The sequence below is a fragment of the Melospiza melodia genome, chromosome 2, assembly GCF_035770615.1.
Source record: "Melospiza melodia melodia isolate bMelMel2 chromosome 2, bMelMel2.pri, whole genome shotgun sequence".
Classification (NCBI taxonomy): Eukaryota; Metazoa; Chordata; class Aves; order Passeriformes; family Passerellidae; genus Melospiza; species Melospiza melodia.
Genome location: NC_086195.1, coordinates 73,687,460 through 73,707,745, shown reverse-complemented (window position 1 = coordinate 73,707,745; position 20,286 = coordinate 73,687,460). Strand labels below are relative to the sequence as shown.

The window sequence follows — 20,286 nt, the reverse complement described above, 5'->3', positions numbered from 1 at the left end:
TTTTTTAAAAAGCGTCGAGTTTCAGCCAACTGGCACGGACCATGATCACAAGCTAATTACATGATCTCATGGCAGTTATCTCAAACTAATACATCATTAATCTGATCTTACGACAGCTAAAGGAGAAGCCCAGAGCCAAGAAGCACTTGAACACTCTACAGTTCTCAAGACAGGAGCCCTTTTTATAAAAGCTGCAGGTTTACACACAGCAGGCACATGTCAGGGCAAGCTGCAAGTTGTATTGCTCCCTTACCCTGACAAACAAAAACATTCACAAAGCAGGAAACACACCATCTCCTCCAAAGGAAACCTTCCCTGAAACACAGCCACCATCCCCCTGGCTCAGCTCAGGGCTGCAAAGATTATCAGAGAGGGAAGGGGGTCAGGGTCAGAATCCCAGCATTTCTCAGGAACCCTAAGGCATTTTTGATAAGCTTTCTGTAGGACAAAACCCTTTTGGAGGATCTATCCCAGTCTGGTCTCAGGGGACAGGTGTGTAGTTTCAGGCACTAATAGGGATGGGCACTCAAAGTGATTGTTATAGCTAAAATATCCTGGAAGCTAATTGCCTGTGAAGATAACTGGCACTAGAAGCTCCTAGCTATCCTCTACATCCCTTTAGATGTAAAGGTAGGATGCAAAACAATAAATAAATTCCTATTTACATGTCATTACTTCATTTAATTAGCTCACCTCTAACTGAGGACAACCATCTACAGAGATAACCAGAGAAAATCTTAGAAACCTTTGAGAATAATATCCTTGGTTTCACCCAAACTCCTACTCTCACTCTTGAGCAAGGGTAGCCCCCAAAATGGATCAAAGGAGCTGCTCACAAACCTGTCCCAGCCATCTCACAGGTATGGCAGGACATCAGGATCCACTTTGCAGTGCTCCAGGACCACTGCCCTGGTGACACAGTGCAGGTGACGCTGGGTGTGAATATCATTATAGATTTGGGGTGAATTTATGATCTGCAAGGTCCTCCAAGTCACCATGTGGAATAAAATTTCTCTTTCTTCTCTTGTTTCCTTCCAAAGTCAGAAAATTGAATTGCAACTCCTTGAAGCAAAGCTTTTGTCTCTTTTTGTGTCTGTTGCAGAGTTGTCTGTATTAAACTAGCAGCACCAAATGCCACCACACCTCAGCTCTGCCAGTTATCTTCACAGGCAATCAGCTGCCAGGATATTTTAGCCATAACAATCACTTATCTACTTAAGAGATGATAATTTCTCTGTGCTGTTTCCCTGACCTCTCAGAAAACACACTACTGCCTTTTTTTTTTTTTTTTCTTTTTTTTTTTGCAGTCATAGGAGAAAATGTTCCTGTTCCAGTCTCAGTTCAGGCAACATCTTAAAAAAAGGGTAACATAGAAATGGTAAATCTTACCTGAAAAAACACCTGTGATTTCTCTGGCGACAAAAAGCCTCTGTGCCTAGGTGGTGCAAGACCAGAGCTTTCCTGGGAAATGTTTGTCCTCTGTTGGGTAAGAGCTCCACAAAAACTATGTAGCCATTGCCTGGACTTGCTTTAGTTTGGGTAGGTAAGTCGGGGGAATTCAGCTGCTCTTGTGTGTTCAAAGAGCTTCGAAATGCTCTACACCACCTCTCGCATTATGGTTCCCACAAGAATGCCAGGTATGTGTCTGTCTTCCTGAGTCACGCAATTATCTATGGGAAAGTAACCCATAGAAACCCAGCAGAAGGGAAAAAAAAACCCACCTGGCTGTCTAAATCCCTAAACAGTCAGAAGCAGCCCTACAAGGAGATCTTCTCAAAGAGGCTTTGCTAATTCCCACATCCAGAATGCCAAAGCTAGCAGAGATGCTGGGCTGTCTGCTTGCCACCTTCCTCAGCAGTTTGTGGCACCACACGTGGGAAGTGCCAAGCAGAAGGAGCAGCCCAGCCTCAAAAGCAACCACAGCACTGTAAGAGACAACCTGAAGCTCATTGGGTTGCACAGGTTATGGGATGGCCTCTAGCCAGGAGGAAATGTAGGGTGAAATAGTCCCTGATGACTGCTGCTAATGAAGGCTGAGTCATCAGTGATACGGAATGAAAAAGTGGTGTGATGCAGCGGTGTCTGGGCTAGTTACATCTTGATAAGGAAGGTGGATGTCTTCCTGGGTTTTCCCTTGAGTCAGAAGCACCTGGGGAAAGTGATACCTGGAAAGGGATATCTGCCATGATCAAATGCCACCTCAGGCAGTCTCAGAAGAGGAATAAATAACACGAGAGAACGTTAGCTTGTAAGTTAACTTTCCAGAGAAGCCACTTGTTCCAAGCAGATGGGAGGAGACAAGGGTGACAATGAAGAGCAGAGAGTGAAGGAAAATACCCTACCTTCTTGCCTGGAAAAATATGGTCTTACCATGGCGAGAATGGCTCCAGCAGATGCTCATACTCTGCAATCTTTTTCTAGAATGACCAGTTTTCCTGTATGATTTCCAACAAGGATATCCCAGAAGTGAAGCTCCAAATCCTACACGACATCCAAAAGCTCACTTGAGCATAGGCAACCCACACAACTGCAGCAGATGTGAATAGATCTTGGTTTCTCCTGAAAGATCGTCGCCATCCATCATGTCTCTTGGCAGCTTATGGTATTCAGGAGATTATATAAAATTTTGAGCTTGGTTGTTAAGTGCTTCCAGCTACCAGATTAGACAGAAAACCTCACACCTGGGAGGCAAACAGCTCCCATTCCCAGGGTCAGGAGGGCTTCAAGCACCCCTGTGTACTGGATGACAAAGAGAAATGTGCTGTGCAGCATTCAAGCCTACTCTGAGGCTTGGCTTTACCACCCCATTCCATTGGCCAGCATTGCCTAAGACATCTGTCACTATTTGGCTGTGCTTGGCACCTTTCTGTAGTGCAAGCAGGTTGGGATGCTGCCAGGCACGAGGTGGGTTGTTGTCTGTGTATTCAGGAAGCCAGCAGGTCCAGGAGCAGCAGATGTCAGCCAGGGAAAAAAGACTCTCAGATACCTTACACTCCCATTCTTTCTCCAATGGCATAGCTCTGGCCACAAAGGAAAGAGCATTCAAGCTCTTACCAAGAGACATTTCGGTGACTGCCAGCATGGTGCCAACTGGTGTTGGCTGTCTTGCAGCCATTGTCTGTAGCAGTGAAAGATTCTGGCTGTGCCACCACGTATGCACAGGGCAGGAGCTGAGAGAGCCCTGGCTGTGCTGGTATGTCCCAAGGCCCTCCTCACACCCAGGCTCACTCACCACAACTGTAGAGCAGCAAGAGCAGAACCAGCAGTGTCTAAGCTCTCCCACCAAGCCCCTGTGCCACTGTCATATTTTTTGGAAAAATCCCCTTGCACAGGATTCTTCTCAAGGAAAGCTGAGAAGCCTCAGAGAAAAAAGAAAACAGTACTATCTTATTTGCTTCTCCTGTGTTTTGCTGCTTTGGAATGTTGTTTGGAGATTGTTTATCCAACATGTGAATTGTTTTTACTTAACGAACAATCGTGGTCAAGCTGTGTTGGGACTCTAGAGAGTCACAGGTTTTTCATTAGTATCTTGTTAAGCCTTCTGTAAGTATCCCTTACCTAGTCTTTAGTATAGTTTAGTACAGCATTCTTTAATATAATATATATAATAAAATAATAAATTTGCCTTCTAAGAACATGGCAGATTCATCATTTCCTTCCTGCCACAGGGGCCCCTGAAAATACCACACCCCTGATGTGCTGATGCACCAGAATCCATCCTGGAAGATGGGGATGCCACCAGGCTTCAACTCTGTAGTGAGAGAAACTTGGAGAAATCACAGGTTGGATAGAAGTATAGAAGTCAACTAATAACCATTTGTGTGATGGAGTCTTTGGGTTAAGCTTCTTTAAAAAAAAAAAAACTACATAGTAGGCTTGTAATTGCAGGGATGAGCAAGTCCTGATGGCTTTTCCAGGCCTGCTGACTTGGGGCACGCTCTTACCTTCCTCCCAGCATGTCTGTGCAGGGCTGTGGTCGCCCCACCGTGGCACAGGCTCATCCACTGCTGCACAAACATCCTGGGGAGCCAAAACCGCCCTCAGGAGGGTGAGAAGCCAGTGCTGCGTAATTCACGGTGCCCCACCACTCTTTCACTGTGAGTCATGAGCTTCCCAGGAGAAGTACAGCCAGAGGCACCCATCTGCCTCCACTCAAGTGGAGGGGATGGTTTCAGCCCAAGCCAAGCTCCCAGGTGAGTCTGGGCGAGGCAGAGATGAGCAGTCATTGCACTGCAGTGCATCTGCTGCAGAAAGGTTTGGGTGAACCCTCTCTTTCCTCTCTTCCTGCCCTGTATTGAGGAAACAGGAAGGTGCTGGATATCACCAGCTTCCTGCCCTTTCTCCAGCCACATCACCTGAGCCATGACCCTGGGTGCCCATTAAAAACTCCCTCCCTTGCTCCTTATCCTGCTCACCAGTTCTTCTGAACTGCTGGAAGTCTTCACAATGGAGCCTGTCATCTGCTACACATCTGCCCAGTTGTAAACACTGCATTCCCCCAAAAGAGTGGAGGAAATAGAGACAGAAGATCATACCAGTCAACAGGATGAGAGAGGTCATCCCACTGTTGTTGGAAAATTGTCTGAAGACAGACATTCTTTCCTAGGAATGCCTTTCTGGGCCTCACCTCGCAGGGCAGCTTTGGCATGAGTGAGGTTGGGGGGAGATTGTCCACATCATGAACGCTGGTGGAGTCCTGCACAGCCACTCATGAGAAGCAGTGGAGTTTCCTGGCTGAGGGCTGGCTTGTCCCAGTCCCCACACCTAGACCATGCCATGCCTGTAACACTGTCTTATTCACAGACATGCTGGGTTGCCTTTTCCAGGGAGAGGAGGAAAGTGGGACTGGTGGTAGGAAGGAGATAAAGTCCCAGGCCAGGTGCAGGCAGTGGGGAGTCTCAGGTTACTTGTGGTGCATGGCAGACATGGGCAGCAGTGCCTGGGTTATTCAGTGATTCAGAGAGGATGAGTTCTGTTGCACTGAGACCCTGACAGACAGCACAGCCATAATCACCATAATTTTCTCCCTGGTGAAGGATGGGACAGGCTGAGGAAGCTTCTTTGCCCAAGTATCCACATACATCCTTCAATGCAATTGAGGCTCAGGCAGGATCTCCACTGGCAGGTAGGAAACACTTTTTTAGTAATATTTTCCAGAGGACTGACTTAGACAAAATATTTGCAGCTCCCTCTTTAGAGAAACTTGCTTTTGGGACAATCTTTCTGTGCTGAACAAAATCAGGACTCTGAAAAGAAAAGCACAGAGGGAATCCAACCAGCCTCTCACTGAATTACTTTCCTCAGGATCAGACAAGAGCAGAAAAGAGTAACGTGGTGTTGATGTCAGTGACTATGGGAGAAATTGATAGCAAATTCCTGTTGGGTGTTAGAATGTCTCCTCACACCCAGCAGTCTGGTGCCAGTTTATGAGGGTGTGATGATCTCTGGGGTCAGCCATAACACAGACACCTAAAGTCTTGCCACTGGGATCACAGAAGTGCAGCCAGCAGTTTCTTTCTGCTGACTTTCCGATGAGTCCCTGTCACCAAGCCCCAGATTCATTCTCTTTAGTTCTCATGAAAAACTAGAGAGGACCCGATGTTCTGCATCAGAACAAACCCAAAAGCTGAAACTTCTTAATATCTCAGTAAAGAGAAATGCTGTTTTCCAGCCAGGTCAATTTGCTACTTAAGAAAAAAAACCTGATTCCACTAGGAAAACATCAGCATTGCAGCGGCATTTGTTCCAGCTGAAATTTGAAGCACATCATCTCCTTTCCTCTCAGTAACTCCTTTAATACTCGTAAGTATTTGTTAGACTTTTATTTTGTATCATTAAGGGGGTTTCAATTTGTGCATGTTATTTAAACTCTCAGCAAGGAACCAAAGTAACAATTATCCACCCCCTGGTTTGCTGATTCACAAGAGACTCTGACGAACACTGATGCCATGCAGCCAGCATGAGCTATCGGTGAGGAACAGCCATTAAAAAAGTGTCTGCTCAGGTCAATTATGGAAGAGCAGCGTCTGACAGGATGTGTCCAGCTGCATCCTGCAGACTGAGACACCTGGTGATTTAATCATCCCTTGAGGTGCTATTACTTTCATATGCACATTACTGAAAAATTCATCAGCAATCCAACATTGGTGGTAGCACTTCTCAAATGGAAACAGCTCCAGGTGTGGGGTAAAGAGAAACCTAATCCAGTCAAGTAATATTTTCCCTGGCTTCAAGAAATGATGGAGCAGACCTCCCATTTGCAGTAAATGGATGGTGATAGCTCTTTTTTTTTACTATATGGTACCAAATAACTGCCCTACACTTCCTAATAGCCAAGAAGATACCTCCACTAATACTGATATGTTTGTGATGGTGCAAATGAGCTAAAAAACCTTCCTGTGGCTTTACCATGCACTTCATTGTAACAGTCAGTCCTATGCACATCGGCCATTATGATTCTCTAATCAGAAGTATTGTGGCCATGAACTCTTTTAAGAGTTGCTTAGGAGTTTTTTTCCTACCATGAATAAACAAAGAATAAGCTTTCAATTCCATTAAATACATTAATTTTTGCCTGACTCCCTTTCCCCCAAAGAAAGCAACTGCTCTCAGGCCTTTTTCTGTTCTTATGCTGAAAGCATTTGTTGTAGGTCTGAGCAAATTGTGGGCACCTTCTTCTATGGTATGGAGCAATTCCATGTCTCTTCCCAAAAAGATGGTATGACAGAGGCTGCACTTTCCCTTTTCTTTCTTCCCAGTAAGCCACTACATTTAGGCTTCCCCCAAAAAATTGTGGCAGTCTTTGAGTGCCTCCATATCTCAGTCGTGTCTCTCCACATAAACAGACACAGTCCCTTGCAAACCCATCTTCTCCTCCCCTGTAGGGACACTGAACCACATTGAACGTAAGAATGGATCACCTGCAACACCAAGATTTAGGCTTTTCCTTCAAGATTTTTTCGTGACGGATGAAACATTGCATATGTTCCATGGATGGGGCCCAAAGGAGACCAAATCTCCCTCTTTTCCCCCATGAGCAAGCTGTAACAGCCCGTTCTTGGCTGTCTGTGCCTTGGGCTGTGCCAGTGGGTTTTCCATTGCTGTTTTTTTTCCCCAGGCACTGGAGCTTGCCCACCAGTCTCTGCAGTTTTCCAAAGGGCTGTCATTTGTGTCTGCAGTGGCCAGGATGCACAGAGCCCTCAGGGATGCTCCCTACCCGTGGAAGTTTCTTGTCCCCTCAAGACTTGGACTCTTGAGGATCAGCAGCAGCTCCTGTGGCTCCTGTGCTCACCCCTCTGCCTCCCAATTGCCAGAGAAATCAATATTTCCCTGGAAAATATAAACTAATCCTTTTTTTTTTTTCTTTTTCTCCCCTCATTTGAGGAATGTATCACTTTCAACAAAACTTCTACCAGGAAAAGTTTCTTAGGTTGGAGCTTTCAATCCTTGTGTGGAAAAACCACCTGGGAAGCGGCAGCAATCAGTGGTCAGGGCAGGACAGTGGTGGGACCTCAGCTGGCCTCTTTCAATGCAGGTCTCTGACCTGAGCTTCCTACATCCTTAACCCCTTGGTTGTGGTCTTGGGCTCTGAGTCTTCTTCCAACAAAACTAATAAATCAAACAATATATAGATGAGATTTGATCCTCCTGTTAATCTGGGGGGAGGGGTGGGAGGGAAGCTGTATAAAGCTCAGGAAGTGTTTCCTCCCAGCCTTACCTCAGCCTGTTTAACTCCCAGGGTAAGTTCTCCACACATTTCCTGTGATGCTGCCTGTCCCAAGCCAAGATCCCACTATCTGCACCCTCTGCAGCTCAGCTCTGGGGGATAAGAAGGGCTCCAGAACCCAGGGGGCATTTAACAGCCTGCAGCCAGACTGAAATGCAGAGGTGATGAATGTTCTGTGCTAACTTGGCTGCCTGTGTCCTGTCCAGGCAGCAAAACATCACATATGGCTGGGACTGCTTTTCCCTACCAGCACCGAATGAGTCCATCCTCACAAACAACCATGCCCCACCAAAATATCTGCATGGCAAAACTCCCGTTCCTCACATCTCATCCTGATCACCAGTTCTTCTGAACTGGTGGGGGAAAGATCTTGTGCTAAACATCTGCCCAGCTGCAAGCATTGCACTCCTCTGAAAAAGTAGACAAATGGAGAGAGAGACTTGCACCAGGCAATGGGATGAGAAATTCTGTGGCTGCCTAATTCTGACTGAAAACAGACACTTTTTCCTAACAAAATCTTTCTGGGCTTCACTTCTCAGGGAGCAGCTGAGTGGGAGCTAGTCCATATCCTGAACACTGGTGGAGTGCTGCTCCACTGCCTCTTGGGTTCAGGAAGGGAAGGAGTGAAGTGGATGGGAAGGTGGTGGGGAGCTGCCACCTATCCAGGATTTTTGTGAAACGAGCCCTTTGTTTCCCATTTTCCTTTAGCCACCACCCAAAGTCAGACAGGTATCTCCAGCACCATCCAACATTTTGTTTTGAACAGAACTTTATCTTCTTTACTTTGCTGTTTTACTGACAAAACCAACAACAGAAAGTAATATTGATTTGGATCCACACCCGAGTGTGTTTCCTTTCCTCTTCCAATTTTCAGTTCAGCAGCCAAACCAAACACAGCCATCCCTCTGCCTGCACCAATAAATAACAGTGCTCCATTTCCAGCTTACCTTGAGAGGTCTCTCCTTGCAGTGCCAGCTATATCCAGCTCTCCTGTTGTGAGTTTTCCCAGCTCCAGAGTCTCCTTCCCCCCAGCTGTGTGGCTGACCCACCTGCACAGAGAAGGTTTAGGGGTCTCTGTTACAAAACTGGGCATTGGGTGCCACTGCTTGGGATAGGATTCAAATCTATGTGGTGGTGGAGTTATTCCTGGTTTACATCAGTGTGTGTGGGCACAGGACTCCCTGCAGGGAGCTAACATGAGCTTTGACATCACTGGTTAAATTTAGGGAATTAGCACAGTCCTAAAATTCTCCGGAGGGAAGCTACAGCCAGGCTGACAAGGTTGCATCCTGCAGCCACCTGCCACCCATGCACAGGGCAGGGGATGGAGCCAGGAGTTTCCATGCCAGCCTCACTGCATCATCCATTCAAAAATAACACCCCACCAATGTGCACTCAGCTCTGCTGCAGCACAAAAGCAGCCAGCCTACTCAGGCTTGCCCAGGACATGGACAAAGGGATCCCTCCTGAAATCCCACAGCCCCATGGAGCTGCTGCTCCTTGCTCTGCTGGTCAGGGTGGAAGGTTGTGGAGTGACAGAGGTGTCCTCACATGGTGGGGATATGGCAGGGGAGGTAAAGTTGGGCAAGTCCCAGCCCGTGGACTCCCCCAACACCTCGTGCAGCTGGGAATCCCCACCCCAGAGGATTCTGCAGCTCTCACTAACTAGAGCAGCCACAAGAGAAGAGGACCTCCAAAAAAAAGGAATGGGGAAAAGTCAAAAGAGGGGCAGCCTCTCCCAAAAGATGCAGAGGAAACTCTAAAACCCAAGAGGAGTTTCTGAACGCCAAGTCTGTCTGATGTTTGTGGAGCTGGATAGAAGCTGTAGCTGCGTAATTACAATTCAGGTTGGTTTTGGCAACCTCAGTCCTGCCAGAAGATGGCTTCTGCAGTTTGTGGTGTCTTCCATAGACACTCTACTTTACTCTTGATTCTTTGCTGATTCTTGCAAAGGTCTCTCTAACCTCTGTGTGAAGCTCATCCCAGAAAACTATTGCAATAATAGCTCTGAATTTTCACATCCTTCTGAGTGGATGTTGTGAGACACCCAATTCAGCATGACCAGAAGCAGCAGCTCTCTATTTCTGAGTGTACCCTCTTGCACCAGCAGCTGCCCTGCTTTGCTTGCACTCTTGTGGCACCTGAGCAATGGAGACTGGAGTATTTTGGGTGTGAGGAGAGAACATCTGTTTGTTTTCCTGAAGGAGAAGCTCTGCAGCCACCAAGCATACGGTGAAACTGCAGCCAAGGAAGCGCCTGATTCCAAGGCAGGCTGTGAGAAACAAGAGAACCCTTAACAGCTTTCTCAGTACTCATCAGTAGCCTGTGCTAATTGCAAAAGGCAGTGGAGCCAAGCAGGCTGATGGCCCTCAAATCCAGCCTCCTGGTTTTGGCATTAATGCTGCCTAAGAGTATGCTAATACAATCTGTAGAGCTTACTGTTACTGTACTGAAACCTTTTTCAGGTCTTAATCAGATTTATTGGATATGTGGGAGGGCTGCTGAGAGTATTTCCAAATTTCTCTGTCTCAAGGAAAATCATCCCCATAGCTTCAGCCTGTAAAACTGTGCCCTGCTTATGGGAGGTGGAAGGTTCAAGTCCAGGGTATTCCCTCCACAGCAGAGAGCAAACAGGCCCCTATCAACACTGTACAGTGGAATAATGTGCCCAATGCATCAGAGGTTATGTGTTTCTACTAATTCTTCTCAAATAGTTGCAAAATTCAAATACTTTTCAGAGAAAAGTCCAGAAGTTTCACTCTTGGGATACAAACACCTGACATCTTCAAGGATCCGGTCCCATCACTTTCATTTTCTTTCCAACATTGCTCTTGTGCATCCAGACATTAATTTACGGGTTTCACAACCACTTTCATTGTGCATCATTAGGCCTTCAAAGTCTGTGACCACTGAGGACATCTGCTGCAATTTGACTCTCCAGCTAACAAGAAAGACACGGTGTTGTTCTCAGATCAGTCATCCCTCTGCCCTTTGTTGTTCTCACTTTGATTAATGGGCTCCCTTTGATGCTGCTCAGGGACATGTTACAAGCACCTTCATCTTCCCACCTCCCCCTGCAGCCCCTGAGCTCACCAGCCATTTCCACCAGGGCAATTACCTCTGCCAAAGGATACCTGATTCTACCTCACAGCTTTCATGTCCAAACCTTTGAACATAATGAACTCAATGGTGATTAGTGTAGATCCAAGCACACCTTGTGAAGAGCCATGGTGGTTATTAACATAAAAGGTACTCATTACATTATACTAGAACAAGATAATGCCAGAGCAGAGCTGCTGTGCCATCATAGTCCACAGCTGTCTGCCACAAGGAATCACATCAGGAGATTGTGCTGAACCAGCTGAGGTAGATCTCATAGCTAGTTTCATCTTCTATATCCATTTTTACTCTCAGAAGGATATTTTCATCTTCTGATGGTTAAGGACATTCTTCTCATTTCCAGTCTAAATACATTCGTAGGCAGTTTATATCCATTTGTTCTAAAACCTATGTTCTCTTCTAGTTTAAATAGTTTGGTCCCATTCCCTTTTCTAACCCAGGAATCTATTTTTGAAAGAGCAATTACAACCAGTATATACAGCACTAAGCTGTTTTATAAATTTTGGCTGGTATGCCCTAAAGCTCTGACATGTAAACATTCATCTTCTAGCATGTAGGTCTATCAAAATTAAAGAGACTACTTGGAAACCAATGAAATATAACTTTGCAAGAAAATTGGTTGTGTAATTAGCTGCATCTATGTGTATTCTGCGTTTAAAAAGTATGTTCTTCCTTTCAAAAGTATAATAACATGTATTTTCTGTTAAGAGAAATTAATATCCTTTGATTTTACTTCTTTCATTATGAAATTACAGAGCATTATGACAAATTATTACAATTACTAATGTTTAAGAGATGTCACAAGAATATCTGAAGCTGAAGTGCTTTTGCACTAATATTGTGTGAAGTGATACAAAAGCAAAACCAAAATCCTTCATCCAGAAAAACCCTTCATACAGCAAGAAGCCAAGACATCAAAGAATCTACATCTTTAATGATAACAGTTTCTGTTGCTCAGTGTGCAGCACTCTGTCATTTCCAATTGCTAAATATGGATTTTGTATGCAATTTAATAATGAAAAGCTAAGAAAACTGTGGCCAAGTCAACACCACATCACCCATAAAAATAGAATATGTGCAGGTTTTACCTACACATGGGCTAGCCTGTAGCTAACAAAAATGTACTTATTGAGTGGTAGAGCAACAAAAATCTCCCACCAGCTTCACCTACACAGTACCTGGGCACAAAACTGAATTATTATTCTGCATTATAATGAACTTCTGATACAGAAATACTTATTTCAGATAAAACTGCTTCGTTGTTTTTACCAAGATGAATTCCTAACTCTGAGTGCACAAGCATAACCTCAGCCTGTAGTAACTGGCAATATGATGTTTCAGTGAAGAAAATTTGTTTGTCTTGTGCAACCATATCGAGCTCTTTCCCCTTCTAACCTGTGTGCTGGAGCATAAAGTGAGCTTCAGCAGCTCCTTCCATGTCAGTTCATTTGATTTCTCTCTGTGTGTAGGGATAGACAGAATCTTTCTCATTGTCTCAGTCTCTCTTTCCCCTTGCCCAGGGTTAGACTGCTGGCTCATAATAAACACCTTGGCTCAGGTGTCAGCCCTGTGATCCAATGTCCACTGCTGCATGAATACCCTGATCAAACAGTGTTTGAAGTCCCATCCTCAAGGACTTCTCTGGGAGTCACACTCCTTATTTTATCCCAGATTAGAGAGCTTATGGGACTTTATTTGTCTGGCACATGTGTAAGTCAGCTTAGGGCTCACTTCCCCTGCACTGGTGTCCAGTGCTTTCAGCAGTGCAACTACCAAGCCCCAGACTCTCCCCCTGCTAGCAAACCCCTGCATTTCTAGCTCATAAAACAGTCTCTGTATTCTCAAAAAGACTTTTTGCTTACTTTCAAGTAGTTTTTGTGAACAGTGACCTGCCTTATGAGAAGGCATGAACATTTCCTAAGGATGATTCAGCCAACAGCCCACCAGCTCTCCCAAAACAGATGACTATCCCACCAGAGGTGCCCATTGTCCTCCACTGATTAAAAAGAGAGCCTAAAGCAAGTACTTTAGACTTGAATATATTATTTCTGAATGTCCTAAAGCAGGGACCAAAATTATTTCTTCTCCCCAAAAAAAGGATTTACAACAGCAGACTACTTTCAAAATTTTCTAACCAGGAAAAAATTTTGTAACCTGGAAAGGTTACACGGATGATGTTAGGCTTACCTGTTTAAAGCTCTAAAATTCATCCCAGGAGAATGGAGGAGCCTACTTTCAGGATGAAATTAATGACACAAAATTCCTGACTTGGGATGATTTGATTCACCCTCAAAAGCTGCATCCCTCTCTCATCTCATGGACACCAGCAGATGAGCCAGAGCTGGGAGAAGGAGGCCACTACCTGCAGTCCCTGTAGTCAAAGAAAGCTGGAACTGGGGCACCTTGGTTTGTGTTTCTTGTGTTTAAAGGCTGTGATCTTTTAAAGTCTTATGATGTCTTAAAGTTCAGGCAGATTTGCATGGCAGTGCCCAGTGACAGAGTTGCAAAGCTAAATTAGGCAGGTACACGTCCCTGCTGTGCCTGCTAGGTGAGGCATGCTGATGGGCTAGGAAGGTTTGCTCATGAAGAGATGGTGTTCTGCAAACTGTGCTTTCTCCTGGCATTTTTAGATGCTCTGTGGTTTCCCTTTGGGCCTTTTCTCATCTGTTTTTGCTGCTGGCATGCTCAGGCAGACTGAAGTGTCAGTGAGCATGACAGGGATGCTGCACGCAGAGCTGCATCTGCACAAAGCAACAGCCAGCTCCAGAGAGAAACGTTTCCCTACAGACTGGTGTGATAGAAAAATGTTCCTCTGCCTGCTGTTAAACAAAAAATATCACAGTGAATCATCCAGAAAACTCTAGGGAAACAAGCAGGACATTGTGACTATTCTCTGGGCTGCAATTAGCAGATGATTTTAATAAACCCGAAGTCACCAAATCATAGAATGACAGAATATTTTGGATTTAAAGAAACTTTAAATACCATCTAGTTACAACCCACCACACCATGGGCAGGGACACCTTCCACTAGACCAGACTGCTCAGGTCCCCATCCAAGCTGGCCTTGAACACTTCCAGAGATGAGCAATCCTCAGTTTCTCTGGGCAACCTGTGCCAGTGCCTCACCAAACACAGCATAAAAAGTTTCTTCCTCACATTTAATCTAAACCTGCTCTCAGTCAGTTTAAAGCCATGCCCCTTTGTCCTATCAGTATCTGCCCATGTAAGAAGTGATCTCATGGTGATGGATCAGGTGGAAAATGCAATTTCTTTCCATAGCATGGATGTGTCTCTGTATCTGTCTCTCTCTCTCACACACATGCATTTTCTTATCTTTCTCTGTTCTCCAATTCTTGTTTTTGCACTATGCCGGTGGCTTCAGTTCAAAGACAATTCACACTTTCTCTGCTTCAAAGTTATTTTTGCTTTACAGCTCCGTGACTGCAGAAACCATACCAGTTTTCCCTGACACTTTACTGTGGAGCTTCATAGAGGGTTGCTTCAAACACTGGAGCTGCAGTTCTGTAGCTCATCTGCAAAAGATGACCTCCACTGAAGGAACAACAGGGGTGAATTCCCTGCTTTGACCTCAGCCCTCTGCATCTGCAGCCAAAAGGCAGATGTCCTTGGCCACTTGAACCAAAACAGGTCAGATTGGCAAAGTTTTACTATTTGACTCACAAATTCTATGACAGCCACTCTTGTCAGTGGTGTGCACACCTAGGGTGGTGCAACTTTAATTAAACCAGTGTAATGCTGCATGTTTAAGCAGATACACCTTTCAGTTTAGCACTGGACATTTGGTATGACATAGCTGTATCCACATTCAATTTAACAGAGTCTAAAACAGGCTTCCAAAGACAAAACTCTTGTAATATTTAGAGTAAATACCATGGGCCTTGTTCTCTTCTGTTTTATTCTGTTATTTATATCACAGTAGTTACACCATTAACTTCAGTCGTGCTTCTAAGCCTGAGGAGGGAGGGAGGGAGGCTCACACAGGCTTTGTATCTTGTCTGGTTGAAGTTACAATTGCTAAAGCAAAATTGGTTTCTGTTTTGATTTCCCAGAGCACATAAAAACAAAGCAGGTAGCTGAGATTGGCAAGATCCACTCACCAGTAGTGTCCCTCAGGGGTCTGTGCTGGGGCCAGTTCTGTTCAATATTTTTGTTGATGACATAGATGAAGGTATTGAGTCTTTCATTAGTAAATTTGCAGACAACACTAAGATGGGAGCATGTGTTGATCTGTTGGAAGGTAGGAGAGCTCTGCAGACAGACCTGGAATGGCTGAAAGGATGGGCAGAGTCCAACAGGATGAAGTTTAATAAATCCAAGTGCCAAGTCCGGCATTTTGGCCACAATAGTCCCCTGCAGCACTACAGGCTGGGGACGGTGTGGCTGGACAGTGCCCAGGCAGAAAGGGACCTGGAGGCACTGGTGACAGCCCGCTGAACATGAGCCAGCAGTGTGCCCTGGGGGCCAAGAAGGCCAAGGGCATCCTGGCCTGTGTCAGGAGCAGTGTGGCCAGCAGGAGCAGGGAGGTCATTCTCCCCTGCACTCGGCACTGGTGAGGGCACACCTTGAGTGCTGTGTCCAGCTCTGTGCCCTCAGTTTGGGAAGGACATTGAGACACTGGAGCACATCCAGAGGAGGCAACGAGGCTGGAGAGGGGCTGGGAACACAAACCCTGTGAGGAACAGCTGAGGCAGCTGGGGGTGTTTAGCCTGGAGAAAAGGAGACTCAGGGGTGACCTTATCACTCTCTACAACTCCCTGCAAGGTGGCTGTAGCCTGGTGGGGTTGGTCTCTTTCTCCAGGCAGCAACTGACAGAATGAGAGGACACAGCCTGAAGCTGCATCAAGGGAAATATAGGTTGGATATTAGGAAAAAGTTTTTTATTGAAAGAGTGATAAAGTATTGAAGTAGTTTGCCCAGGGAGGTGGCGGAGTCACCATCTCTGGATGTGTTTAAAAGAAGACTGGATGTGGCACTCAGTGCCATAGTTTAGTTGAGGTGCTAAACTCATGGGTTGGACTCAATGATCTTGAAGGTCTCTTCCAACCTAGTGATTTTGTGATTCTATGATGAGTTTGAAAGACAAATCATCTGGGAATGGTGCTGAATGTGAAGAGCAATTTTGTATTACTATAATATTCATCACTTTCTGGAAGATCTGAGATAGAAACCTGAAGAAATCAGCCTGAATTCCTCTATTTTGCTGTGTGATAGAGGAAAAATTCCTACAGACTAGAAATGGGCATGAAGAAATTATATTTTTATTAAGTGTCTGCACACTTGCTGCTTTTGGAAATAAAAAGCATTTTACCTTAAGCGCTCATATGTGCAGAAAGCCAACACACCGTGTTCTAATACAAAATGAAATATGACCTTTTAAGAACCCTTAAACTTCTGAAAAGTAAATGCTAAATCTATATATAATTCAAAGCATATCAGCTAAATTAGATGCTGGATTCAAACCTGTCCTGAATAAAACCATTTTCACATTCTTTTTTTGGCTTTTTTTATTCCCTATGGTTAACTAAAAGACTTCTGATTTTTTTCTGTAATTAGCCAGTTTAGTGCAGGGGTAAACCTGCTGTCAGAAGCAGAGTGGCTGCTGTTCTCATGCCGATAAGCAGCTCCAATAGCCAAAGTGCCCAAGGGCTTGATCCTGGCAGGAGTGGGGTTCCCCAGAAGTCAGATCCTTCTAGACCCGGCTCTTCTCCTGGGACTTTCAGAACAAAGTCTGTATCAGGTCATGGATAAAATGCAAGGTGAGATATTGCAAGGTGATGTTCATTTCCTGGTCCTCACCACCTCTGCTAGTTAGCTGTTTGCTGAAAAGTTAAGCTATTTCAATAAAAATGTAAAGTATTGGATACTGCAGCATGAAGTTCCCATAGTTTTCCTTGACCTACTAATTACTCTGCTGCAATGTTATCAGGGAATAAAAACATTGAGTCAAAACCACTTTTATGATGTTAAAACTCCCTCTCCTATTTTGAAATTAATGGACTTACTTGAAAAGAATTTTAAAAGGAAGTACACAAGTGCACATACTGCCTTGGCAGGAAGTGTAATATACTCGTATGTGTTAAATAGCACCACTGACCAACTGGGTATGGCAAGATAGCAAGGATTTAATTAAATTTGGATTTTGAGAGATCTTTTACTGATGTATCACTAAGGACAGATAACCCTTGGCCTTGACAGTTCTCAGTAAACTCATGCAATCCCTTCCCCTTCTCTCCTTGAAAATAATTTCCAGAAAGTTTTCTTACTGTTCAAGAGTGTATCAGCTGTTCTTGTGCCAGTATTTAAACTCATAGTCATATATGGCTCAGGTGTCCTATAACCTTCGACCTTGTGGAAGGAAAGTAACTGGGGAAAGACCTTGGACCAGCATGTGGACAAAACACAGGGAGATTGACAAACACAGGGAACAGCAGAGGTGGGCAAATGTGGATGCCAGTATTGCCAAACCACCTCTAAATGAAATTACTAACTTGTTACCTTCCTAATATTTGAAATGTAAGCAGGAAATACACAAAATACTTCCATTTGAAATGTGTGACATCATCTTTTAACCCTCTTGGATTCATCACCTGAACATCAATGCTGATAGTACAGAAAATCTAAACCACAGTAGGAGCGTTCTTCAGTGCCACATTTGTATGGCCAAAGGCTGTGCTTCAGATGGGGAAACAGTTTGGACAGACGCTCAGTTGTGTCCATCCAGGATGGATGGAAAATATGCAAACTTCTTGCAGAGAAGGCTTAGTCTGAGTTTGTCTTTGCAAGCCACATGTTTTGGAAGCCAAAACTGCACGGCAGGCCTGCTGAGCACAGCCCTCCTTCAAGTCACTGGTGGGGGCACAGCAAGAATAGAAACAACATTTGAGTTTCACAGACTGAGACCAGAGCAAGACCTGGAGCACCTCCTCCATTTCCTGCCCACGTGTCAGTGGGTTTTATGTGTTCATCTGTTCCTACACTGCACATTGAATCAGGGCTCATTTTCCAAAATACCTGTGCCAGGGCTTGTTTCCTTACGTTGGTATTCAGATTAAAAACAGAATGAGTTCAGCAAAAGCTTCAACATAATATATTTTTGTAATCCAATGTTCATATGCATAAAAAATATTCCTATGATGCAATGAAACTTTATTTCTTAAGAACTGTTTGAAACTTCGTGTAAGCAGACCGTAAATAAATGCTGTAAATGGAAAAGTGACCTTGAAAAGAAACCCAGAAGTCAAATGTATGTGCCTGCAGAGTAAGATGTGGTCTATTTATGCCCCACATCTTGGGGCACTAGTGGGGGGTTTGCCCTGGACACCAGAATGTGTATTTAAATGTCATCATTCCTGATGCTCTGCTACCCTGGGCACACAAAGTCCTCTGCTGTCCTAATTTAGAGAATATATTATTCCTCATTTTAAACGCAAACCCAGAGGTTTTTCCCTCACTAATGAGAAGGGAAGTGAGAGATGTGGAACAAGACTTTACTAGCAGCCTTGAGATTCCAATGAGATTACTGAAAATCATTTTTACAGTATGATGTTATTCACTTCACTGGGCAGAGAAGCCAGTCAGGCAGCTCCAGGCTTGGCTCCCCGTGGCTGCTCTGTCTCCCTGTTTGTAGGCACAGGGATGGGGTGCTCACAGGCCAACCAAACCCTGTGAAATAAGTATTTGAGAAAGTAAATGATCATTTCTTATCTGCACCAGTGCTTCTTCCTTTTATTTTTTCCCTGTACACAGGGCTGCCATGGAATTGCTCTCCCCATCACTGGTGGCCATAGACCACCCAAGGTCACATTCTGCATGTTCAGCCAGAGGCTCAATTTCACATTGAAAACTGTATTTTTGGACATGATATATATATAGCTGGTGGAAGGAAAGCTGGTTTGTACTATTTTTGGACTAAACATGTCTAAAAGCTCCTTAAAACTCAGCTGAGGAGTCGGCATGACACCTTCAGGATTCCTCTTCCCACCAGCAATTGTTGGATGCTATCTGAGGCTGCTGTTTCTGCATTCCTGAGCCCTTCCTTACCCCACCTGGGCTAGCCTGTGGTGGTCAGTCACCTGCAGTGCCTGTGTCTGCCCACAGAACAGCCCTGCCTTCCTCATCCATTGGGCTGAAAAGCAGGGCTGGCAGCAAAGCACCATCCTCTTGTGGTTCCTGCTGCAATGTGCTGTTGAGATGCTGTGCAGAGATGTCTGCTGGTCTGCCTGCTCTCCTGCCTGCTGGCATGGACCAGTGGGATGCCTGCAGTGATGCCTGCAGTGCCACTGGGGTGGTGCCTGGTGGGATGTCAGCTCTGATGCACACTGAGGCACCACGGTGGGATGCCTGCTGGGATGCCTTCTACATTTAGCCATCTTTCAAGACAAGTGAGACCAAACATTTAAATATTTGTAATTTTTTTTCCTTCACCACAGTGCACAGAGTGTGTGCTCTGTGTAGATAAGCAAAAGCATTTAAATTTTTGTGTTTACAGCTCTGTCTTGTTCTGGAAGGAAAGGCCCCAAATGGCCCAGGCTCCACAGCCACGCTCCCAGCCAGCCCTCTCCAAGGCCCTCTCCCCTGAACATTAGCAGAGAAAGAGAAACTATTTAGATTTTCTTAGATTAGATTAGATATTTTAGATTCTTTCCTGCAACTACCAGTGATGCTCTTCACAGCCAGCAGCCCTTCACAGGGACACTAAGAACAGGCTCAGAGCAGAGGCACATTCCACAGTTTTTCAGCAGTTGCAGACTTTCTGGGAAGACTTTGCAGTGCCTGGCAATGTCCCCCTTCCCCATGCCCACTGCCAGCCTGGACAGGGCAGCCTGTCCCATACCCCAGGTGATTCACCAGGAACCTCATGGAGAAAGCTGTGCCTTGCTCAGCTCTCCCAAGGCTCCCTTGGACGCCTGTGTCACTGTCATATTTTCTGGAAAAATCCCTTTGCCCAGGTTCCTTCTCCTGAGAAGCTGAGAAGCCTCAGAGGAAAATGAGAATAATAATTATCTGATTTCTTCTCCTGTGTTTTGCTGCTTTGGAATGTGGTTGGAGATTGTTTATCCAACTGGTGGTTGATTGGTTTCATGTGAATTGTTTTGACTTAATGACCAATTGCTGTCCAGCTGTGTCAGACTTTGGAAGCAGTCACAAGTTTTCATTATCATTCTTTGTATCCTTTCTCTATTCTTTAGTATAGTTTTAGTATAGCATATAAAACGATATAATATAATATAATATAATATAATATAATATAATATAATATAATATAATATAATATAATATAATATAATATAATATAATATAATATAATATAATATAATATAATATAATATAATATAATATAATATAATATAAGCCTTCTAAGAACATGGAGTCAGATTCTCAATTCCTTCTTCGTCCTGGGGACCCAGCAAATGCCAC

General features: G+C 44.7%; 1 protein-coding gene across 4 annotated transcripts in view; it reads right to left on the bottom strand.

Annotated features, from left to right (window-relative positions):
- AMOTL1 (angiomotin like 1) overlaps positions 1–8,854 on the bottom strand; it is an 81,202-nt gene extending 72,348 nt beyond the window's left edge. Inside the window, exon 1 of one of the 4 annotated variants that reach the window (XM_063148875.1) lies at positions 8,674–8,854. The gene's annotated coding sequence lies outside the window, so the exon portion shown is untranslated. Of the gene's footprint in view, positions 1–1,389; positions 1,461–8,673 lie in introns of those variants that run through there. The other 3 variants (XM_063148874.1, XM_063148876.1, XM_063148877.1) reach the window with 3 other exon arrangements.
- Between the last annotated feature and the right edge of the window lie 11,432 nt (positions 8,855–20,286).